The sequence below is a fragment of the Lepus europaeus genome, chromosome 5, assembly GCF_033115175.1.
Source record: "Lepus europaeus isolate LE1 chromosome 5, mLepTim1.pri, whole genome shotgun sequence".
Taxonomy (NCBI): domain Eukaryota; kingdom Metazoa; phylum Chordata; class Mammalia; order Lagomorpha; family Leporidae; genus Lepus; species Lepus europaeus.
In genome coordinates this window covers 46,048,292-46,058,221 of record NC_084831.1, presented here as the reverse complement: position 1 = coordinate 46,058,221, position 9,930 = coordinate 46,048,292, and positions in this window count along the sequence as shown.

The following is a 9,930-nucleotide window of genomic DNA, read 5'->3' as shown; positions in this document are numbered from 1 at the left end:
TTCCAGGCCAGCTCTCTGTTGTGGCCAAGGAGTGCAGTGGAGGATGGCCCAAGTGCTTGGGCCCTGCACCCCATGGGAGACCAGGAGAAGCACCTGGCTCCTGCCTTTGGATAGGTGTGGTGCGCTGGCCGCAGCGCGCCAGCCGCGGCGGCCACTCTGCCTGTTAAAAAAGAAAGAAAGAAAGAAAGGAAGGAAGGAAGGAAGGAAGGAAGGAAGGAAGGAAGGAAGAAAGAAAGGAAGGAAGGAAAGAAAGAAAGAGTTAACAAACACCGTGGCAGTTTCTCTCAGGGGCGTCAGCATGTTAACTAAAACCCAAAAGGTGACCAGGAACCCCAAGGCCACCCTAAGGCCAGGCACTTCCCGCATACAATCTCCTCCCACTCTCTCCAAGCCCAGGATAGTAAGCACTGCCACCCTCCTCTCTTACACTAGACATGGAGCACAAGACAGCTAAGTGTGTGGACAGCCAGGGTTTGGGCCAGTCCAGCCTGGATCTGTGCCGCTCTTTGCACCGTTGCCTCTCCAGGAGCTGTGCCCTCCTCCCCAGTGTCCTGAAAGCACCCTCCCTCCCTGTTACTTCACTCCTGCTCTCTGCTCCCACACTGCCTCACCACAGTGCCTTTGTACACCTGCTGTTGCCTTTTCTGTTCCACGTGCTCAGCTCAAAGGCGCCTCCTACAGGAGGGTGGCCACATCTTCCCACCTCTCCTTAATCACCACTCCCTTTTGTGCCCTGAGGCCTCTCAGGGCATTTTGTCCCAGGGCATTGCATTTGCTTCCTCTTCTTTGGGCCACAACTGCACGTCTGTTGCCCCTACTTGATTCCATGTTCTTTCAGCCCAAAGCATATCTGATTCAGGCCTGCGGCCCCGCAATGTGCTTGACATACAAGACAGCCTCAGTTTTGGTTGTTTAAGTAAACTCACATCAGTGATGTCCCTCAGTCCCAAACAGGTAACTCCACACCAGGTCTGCAGCACTGAGGCTGGGACCAGGTGTGCAGCCCCAGGCCCTGTGGTCTAGAGCTCACCAAAACACAGCCCCAGGCCAGTTCCCCAATGACACCATTAGATAACTGAGCCCCAACAAGCAGGGGTTTGTCAAGCTCAAGGGGCTGCAATGGGTTTAGCCACCGTCTGTGACACTGCTGTCCCATCTCCGAGTACTGGTTTGAGTGCCAACTGCTCTGCTTCTAATCCAGCTTCCTGTTGATGTGCCTCAGGGACAGTGGATGTGGCCCAAGTGCTTGGATCTCTGCCACCCACGTGAGAAACCTGGATGGAATTCCAGCTCCTGGCTTTGGCCTGGCCCAGCCCTGGCTGCTGGTGGGTACCTGGGGAGTGAACCAGTGGGTAGAAGATCTCTCTGTCTGTCACTATGTCTTTCAAATAAATAAAACACTTTTTTTTAAAAAGTGTTTTATTAAAAAAAGTGTTAAGTGTTTTTTTTAAAGTGTTTTATTTATTTGAAAGGCAGAGTTAAGTGAGAGAGAGGGAGAGACAGTGAGAGAGATCTTCCATCTGCTGGTTCACTTCCCAAATGGCTGCAATGACCAGGGCTGGGCCAATCAGAAACCAGGAGCTAGGAGCTACATCTGGGTCTCCCATGTGGGTGGCAGGGGCCCAAGCACTTAGCCCATTTTCTGCTGCTTTTCCCAGGCCATTATCAGGGAACTAGATGGGAAGTGGAGCAGCTGGGACATGAACCAGCGCCCATATAGGATGCCGGGATTGTAGGTGGTGGCTTTTCCTGTCATGCCACAATACTGCCCCCACAAATCTTTTTAAAAAACAAAAATCCAAGCTCCACACTTGCCTTCAACTCATAGCCCAGTGATCCTTGCCCTTTCTGAGATAGCTCTTGGTCAAGTTCACTTCTGTCAAGTCCAGGAGGACCACAGTTCGTCCACTCATTCACTCAACAGACATTTACCGAGCACTGGCCAAGTGCTAAGCTCTGAAGCTGCAGTTGGGGATAAAAGAGACCCTGTCCTTGCCTTTGGTAAGTTCCTGGTCTAGACCATGCAGGGCCGTTACCCTGAGCCTTATGGGCCCCAGTGGGAACTGTGGGAGACCTAAGGGGCAGCAATGGGGGATTTCTGCTGGCAGAGCTGGCTGCCCCATCCATCCCTCCACGGTGGTCAGCCCCCACAGTCTGGGGTGGTGAGCTGTCCACAACCTGGTGAGGAGGAGGGCCTGGGACCCGGCCTTTGGCTGCCCCTCTTCAGTGAGCTACTGCAGGCCCAGCCTGGCAGCCCCCAGGACTGTGGCTCCCTGTGCTAGGGGGAGGCCAGTGAGTGCTGATTTCTATGTGATTACGGTTTTAAGCCCTGCAGGACACGCTGCCCCACTGGGCAGCTGCAAGGACAGCTGGCATGCACCTGAAGCACTAGGACTTCCTCGGGGGCAGTGGACCACTGCAGAATAGCAGCCTTCATGACGCCATGCCCACAGAAATGGAGACGAATCTCACCTTGCGCTGCCAGCCAGCTCCTTCTCTGGGCCAGCAGTCATCCCCAGGCAGCCAAAAGCTGTTTAGCTGGTGTGAGCAAGGCATGTTAAAGACGGTGCAGACAGGTGAGAGTGTCAGAGGTTTCTAGAATCTCAGGGTGGGAAAGAACTTAGTCATGGGGCTGGCGCTGTGGCTCAGTGGGTTAAAGCCCCTGCCTGCAGTGCCGACATCCCTTATGGGCGCCGGTTCAAGTCCCAGCTGCTGCACTTCTGATTTGGCTCTCTGCTATAGCCTAGGAAAGCAGTAGAAGATGGCCCAAGTCCTTGGGCCCCTGCACCTGCATGGGAGAAGTGGAAGAAGCTCCTGGCTCCTGGCTTTGGATCAGCGCAGCTCCAGCCATTGTGGCCATTTGGGGAGTGAATCAGCAGATGAAAGACCTTTCTCTCTCTCTCCCTCTCCTTCCCTCTCTCTCTCTCTCTCTGCCTCTCTGTAACTCTTCCTTTCAAATAAATAAATAAATATTTTTAAAAAGCGTAGTCATCACCTCTTCCAGCCTCCAGATCTAGAGCGAGACTCCACTCTGCCGTGCAGCTTCTGAAAGGGGGACAGACAGGCAGATCACTGCCTCACGAGGGATCAACCACTTTCCAGCAGGCCTAAGTCTTCTGAATTTGCTTTCTATTGAGTTGAAATCTTCTTTTCTGTAATTTCTCCCTCCAATTCAAGTTCACCTTCTAGGGTCACCCAAAACAGACCCTAGTAAGGCAGAAGGACCTCGGACAAGCTACTGTGTTCCGACCCCATTCTCTCTCCCCGTGAGGGCACCTGTTAGAGTTGTGTGAGCTGTTCAGGGCGTGGCTGGCTACTCCACACTGGCTTCCAGCTGCCAGTACCCAGCCTGGAGGCTGCACAGAGTGGATGCCAGCAGCGTGACCCGAGCAGCACAGGCTTCTCCCTGTCCCCCGTCAGACCTTGACGGAGCACTCCTTGTGGAGTGGTGACTGGGTGCTAAATGAGGTGCAGCATGTCCTTTTCTGCAGTGGTTCACTTCATCCTTGTTGAAGGAAGGCGGAGGCTCATGACAGTGAGCACCTTACGACTCAGCAGTAAAATGAGCAGCTGGAAGGGGTTCAGGGTGCTGCGGGCATGCCTCCAGCAAGGAGCACTCCCCGGCTCCATGAGGCTGATGTCTGGGGCTCACTGAGGGAAAGAGACATGGGGTCTTCCCTCTACTGCCCCTACTCCTCTCCACATGCAGCTGCTGCAGGGTGCACACCTGGCTGTGCACCTGCCCCCATTTCCCAGTCCCTTGCCTCTCATGCTGGTCCACCTTTCCCACCTGCCAAGTCTGGATAGCATAGCAGCTCTCTAGAGGTTAGAGGAGGTGAGGGGAAGAAGGGGTTCCTAGTACAGCAGTGGTGAGCAGCCTCCCGTGGAGCGGCAGGAAAGTTCCAGCTGGGCTCCGGGTGGCCACAGGACAATCCCACTGAGCAGCGAAGGCTCCCAGAGGGCGGTCTTCATCGCTATTTACTGAGACCCCGCCGACGCCAGTCCCCGTGCTTGTATTTCACAAGCCTTACGCTGCTGAGTGCTCCCGAGCCCAGGAGCTGCACATCCACATCAGCCCCACTTTACAGATGAGGATACGGAGGCTTGGAGAGGGTGAGTGACTTTCCTGCGGTCCCTTCACCCTGCACCGATGGCAGGCGGGCCAAAGAGAATGAATGATTGGCGTCTTCACTGGCGGGGTTGGGGCTGCTTTCTCTTCCAGGGCTTGTGTCGCTCTGGAAACTGGATGGCTTTTTCAAGTCTCTGTTTCTAGTCAATAGCTCAGCGGTGGAACTTGTTTTATTTGGGCATGCAAATTGTTTCATTAAGCTGCAGCTCCTCTGTGAGTTGTATTTGTCACTCGCAAAAATGAAGAAACAAATAAAAGCACTCCCACTGTGGAGATCTATTGTTTCATTTGCAACCTCCCTGGGTGCTAGGAATAGCTGGCTCCCTCAGGAGTGGTGGTGGAGAATGTCAATCATAAAGCCACACCCCCAGACTGCAAAATACAATCATGGGACCAAAGCTGGGCCAATCAGAGTCCTACCCAGAGAATTTTTCAACTGGGCACAAGGGAAGGAAAATGCCCCCTGCCTGTCTGCTGGCACAGCTATTAGTGACTGTCCCAGTTAGGACTAACTTTTAGCTGTGGGCACCAAAGACCTGAAAAACAGTACCTTAAACAAGGGGGTGGTTGATTTGTCTTCCAAGGTTAGCTCAAGCATCCCCTCCACGCCCTACCCTTGTCCCCGATGCCCTCGCTGTCCACGTGTGCTCCCAAGCCATCCTGCTGTGAGCTTCTGCCCCTCTCCACTTGCGGGCTCTCTCCCTCTTAGCCCAAGCACCCTGGGCAACAAATGTACTGGGGAGCAGCCCTGGGGGACAAAGACCCCAGCCTCCCAAGCCCCAGGAGTAGGATAAGTGTGAGGCACGTTGCGCACCTGCTCCATGGCAAGCACCCCACCCAGTGCTTATTTTCCTCCTTCCTGTCTCATATCCTCACTGCCCCACCAGTGCATCCTGGGGTCCCCTCCCAAATAAACTGTTTGCCCTTGAACTCTTGGCTCACGGTCTGAGTCTAAGGGGAGCATCCACACAGAGGTAGCACACTGTGTGTGTCACCTTGGCTTTGTCCTTGCAACATTCAAATGCTAGAACTTAGCCCCGAGGGGTGGATGTGCGAAGTGATTCAGTGGTGATGAGCAGCCTTGCGGAGGAGGCGCCCAAGAGTGCGCTTTGCTCTTCCCTCTCTCCCACACTGGGAGAACGAAGCAGCCACCCGTCTCCGTCCCCTTCTCCCCTGTGAAGACACAGCAAGAGATGCTACTGGGGATGCAGAGAGCAACCCTCGCCAGACACGGAATGCCACGGCCTTGATCTTGAATTTCTTGGCCTCCAGAACTGCTAGAAATAGATTTATGCTCCTTACAAATTACCCAGCCTCAGGTATTTTATGCTAGAGACACAAATAAACTAAGACAGCCACAGTGCCCAGATATTTTTAAACATTATGTTCCTGTGAGGGTGTTTCTTTTATTGGGGGTGGGGGGTGAGATTAACATTTAAGTCCACAGAAGTGGAGTGAAGCCAATGCCCTCCCTTATGTGGGTGGGCTTCATCCCATCAGCTGAAGGCCTGAACACAACAGACTGAGTCTGGACTTGAACTTCCACTTTGGCTTCTCAGTGGCTCTCCAGCCCACAGGACCCCTTGGCAGATTCTGGACTTGCCAGCCCACTAATCATAGGAGCCAACTGCTTAAAGCACGCACATCCACATACATACATCCACACCCACCTATACGTACATGCACACACATACAGGCACCCGCACCCGCACACGCACACACATACGGGCACCCGCACATGCACACACATACAGGCACCCGCACCCACACACACATACACACCCACACATGCACACACATACGGGCACCCGCACCCGCACACACATACGGGCACCCGCACACGCACACACATACGGGCACCCGCACGTGCACACACATATGGGCATCCACACGTGCACACACATACAGGCATCCACACGTGCACACACATACGGGCATCCACACATGCACACACATACGGGCACCCGCACGTGCACACACATACGGGCACCCACACGTGCACCCACATACGGGCACCCGCACACGCACACACATACGGGCATCCACACACACACACATACGGGCATCCACACATGCACACACATACAGGCACCCACACGTGCACACACATACTTACACAAATACATGCACACACATATGCACATATACACATGTCCTATTGGTTCTGTCCCTCCAGAGAACTCAAAAATACAGACTCCCTCGAAGTCCTGCCTTCTTCCAGGGGGAAGCATGGCCACAGCACTTTCTTCATGCCTCTAACACAGTACATCATAGCTATCTTGTCGTATCTATTGAGTACAAAGTAGGAAAGAATATGTATATACTGAGTACCAGCCATGTGCCAGGCACTGTACCAGGGAGCGTGCGCCCATCCACTCATTTATCCACTTGTTAATGCACTCGGTGTGGATTCACTGAGCATTTGCAGGGTGCCTGGCAGTGGTCTGGGCCTGGCGTTCGCTCACGGTGGCCCACAGACCAAAGTCAGTCTCCCCCCTGCTTGCTTAAGGAAAGCTTTGTTGGAACGTAGGCCTGCTGGGGTGATTACCTACGTCCACGGCAGCTTTCCTTCGGGAATGACGAAGCTGTGTTGTGGTGACAAGGTCCTTTGCTCTGTAAAGCAGGAAGGATTTTCTGTCGGGTCCTTTATAGAAAGTCTGGCTCCATCCCGTCAGGGCGCTGGGAAACTGCAGTGACGAAAACACCCGCACCCTCCTGGGGCTCCATTCTACTGGGGCTGGGGCTGGAGGCGGGCATGCAACACAAAACCACTGAAGAGTAGGCAAGATGCGGACTGTGCTCTGCGGTGATACAGGCTTGGGGGTTGGGGGACGGAGCAGAGGGGAGGGACGGGAGTGCGGCCGGTGCTGGGGCAGGGGTGGGGTGCTGTGCAGAGATAAGGCAATAAGATGGCAGGCAGTGCCCGGTGCAGACTTGGAAGAAGTGAAGGAGTGAGGGGCCAGGAGGGCAGGGCAAGCTGGGACAGGAAGGGGCGGGGGGAGCCACCAGGTGGAGAAACCAGAGACACCAGGGCCACAGTGGAATACAAATGTGCGTTAATGCCACACTGAGCTCCAGGTACCAGCGCCCTTCAGCTCTCTCCCTGCATAATCTCAGCCCCCTCCTTAACGGTGCTTAGCTCATCGCACGCTTAGTCTCACCAAAGCAAGGTCTCAGTATATTTCTGCCATTCGTACTGTACAGCACTTCCCACCGACAGTATTTGTAATCATGATGTTTGCCTGATCTTTTTTTAAAGAAAGATTTATTTACTTATTTGAAAGGCAGAGAGAGAGAGAGAGAGAGAGAGAGAGAGAGAGACACTTTCCATCCTCTGGTTCACTTCCCAAATGACTACAATGGCCAGAGCTGGGCTGACCTGAAGCCAGGAGGGACCCAAGCACTTGCCCCATCTTCCACTGCTTTCGCAGGCACATTAGCAGAGAGCTGGATTGAAAGTGGAGCAGCCCGGACTCAAACTGGCACCGGTATGGGATGCAGGCACTGCAGGCAGAGGCTTGGCCTTGTGTGCCACAGCGCCAGCCGCTGCTTGATCTTCTAACAGTTCAAGCAGGCTGGTGACCATGTTGTGGAGTAGCCAAGGGCCAGCAAGGTCTAGTCATCTACTCCAAGTCACACAGCCAGAGAAAGCTGCAGCTGGACAATGAATCCAGGTGTGCATGGATCCGGACAGCTTTGGAGGCCAAGGACTCTCCCTCAAGGAATGTCTTATTCATCACCCCCACTCACAGGCAAGCCAAATCCTGCACCACAGGGCAGATGTGTTGGAAGGAGCTGAGTTCTCATCGTTCTTCCAGACGACAGCGGTCAGATCAACCGCCGGAATCAGGCACAAATGCAGACACTCAACCTGTGCCTTTGTCCTGGAACCCAGGGCAATGTCCCACACAGAGCCAACCCACAGCAGGTACTGGAAAAGAAGTCCTTGACTGAGAGGGTGAGTCTTGCTGTTTCTGCTTTGCGGCATTTTTAGAAGGTGGCTGCTTATGAGTTGATGGACTTCATTAGAGAACCATCAATTCGGCAGCTGTGTATGGAGAGGCACTACATGCACAACGCAGCCAGCAGGGCTGGAGGTAAAAAGGGTATGGCCCTGCCCTCCAGGAGCCAGCAGGGTAGCAAGGGCAAACAGATGAATGTTTTGTATTTGCTACATGACCTACTGTGTGCCAGCCAGGAGCACTGTCATTCACATGAATGATAAGAATGGCAAACACAGAACCTGTACCGTGTGCAAGGCACTGTGCTAAGCCCTTCACGTGGGCCAGCCCACTTCATCTTCATCACAGCTCCCCAAGGCAAAAGTCACTACTATTTTAAGGATATGGGATCTGAAACTCAAGGAGGTTGAGTAGGAAGTCAGAGATAAAGAGAGGATTTGCATTCAGGTAGGTGTGTCCCATTACAAGCCATAGATGCCACAGGAGGGTCCCTGCTAGTGAGAACTTCAAGGAAGAGCTCCTGTGGGTGCCACTGAGGGGCCAGTGCTGTGGCACTGAGGATAAAGTGGCCACCTATGACATCAGCATCTCATATGGGCGCTGGTTCAAGTCCCAGCTGCTCCACTTATGATCCAACTCCCTGTTAATGCACCTGGGAAAGTGCCAGATGGCCCAAGTGAGCTCCTGACTCTTGGCTTCTACCTGGCCCAGCACTGGCCATTGTGGCCATCTGGGGAGTGAACCTGCAGATAGAAGATCTCTCTTTCTCTCTCTCTCTCTCTCTGTAACTCTGTCTTTCAAATAAATAAATCTTTAAAAATAATAATAAATAAGAAAGAGTGTCACTGAGCTGTGCCTGGCACCAAGCTAGGGACTGTACAAATATGACGGTGATGAGATGGTGGCGATAGTTACAGGGATTGGTGACCACAGTCTAATTCTGAGGAATCTTGACCTAAACAGAGTTCCAGCCACCTTTTGGTTGCCAACCATCCTAGACTTAAGCATTGAACAAACACACGAGAGGTGAGCTCTGGGCCTGGAAGAAGGGGTCCCTGAATATAGGAAGGAGTTCACATCCCACACAGGGGGGACAGAGTCCTTGTAAGCCAGAACATCAGTGGCAGGTTGGTGGCAGATGAGGGAGCCATGGGGCCCCAGGGTCAGCGTGGGAGAGCAAGAAAACACACATGGTTGAAAGCAGGTGGCGTGCTTTCAGTAGCATCTCCACATGACACCCCCACAATACCCTGGGAGATGCTGCTATGACTCCTATCTTACTGGTGGAGGAATTGCTTCTGGTTTGCCAAGGTCACACTTGCCAAGGGATGTGGCTGGGTAGCTTCCAAGCCAAAGTCTCTGGACTACAAAACCGTCCTCCCAGCTCCAGGCCAGTCTGGGTAGGCCAGGCTGGTCTAAGCGTACGTGAGGAAGGGACGGGGTTCCCTGTTACCTGCTCCCTCCCACACTGTCCCGATCCGGGCTATTATAGGAGTCTCCCGCCAGGCCTCCCTCCCATTCTGACCCTCCAATCTGAGCACACACCTCTGGCAGAGAAACACTGTTGATAGGAGCTGGCCTGGCCTGACAGCCTGCCGCTGCTCACACTGGGCAGCTCCTGCCTGCGGTGCCAAGAGCACCTGTCTGCATTTACAGCATCTTGCAAAACGCCCAGAGGAGTCGGGGGTGGGGGTGGACGGAGACTCGCTCCTCACAGGAGGAGTTCCAATGGTCTCAAAGACAGGAGCACACACTCCAGCCTGGCCCAGCAGTGATGCGCCCCCTGCTGTGCATTCACCAGGCCTGGGTGTGCTCTAGACCCTGCTCAGAACTCTGCAG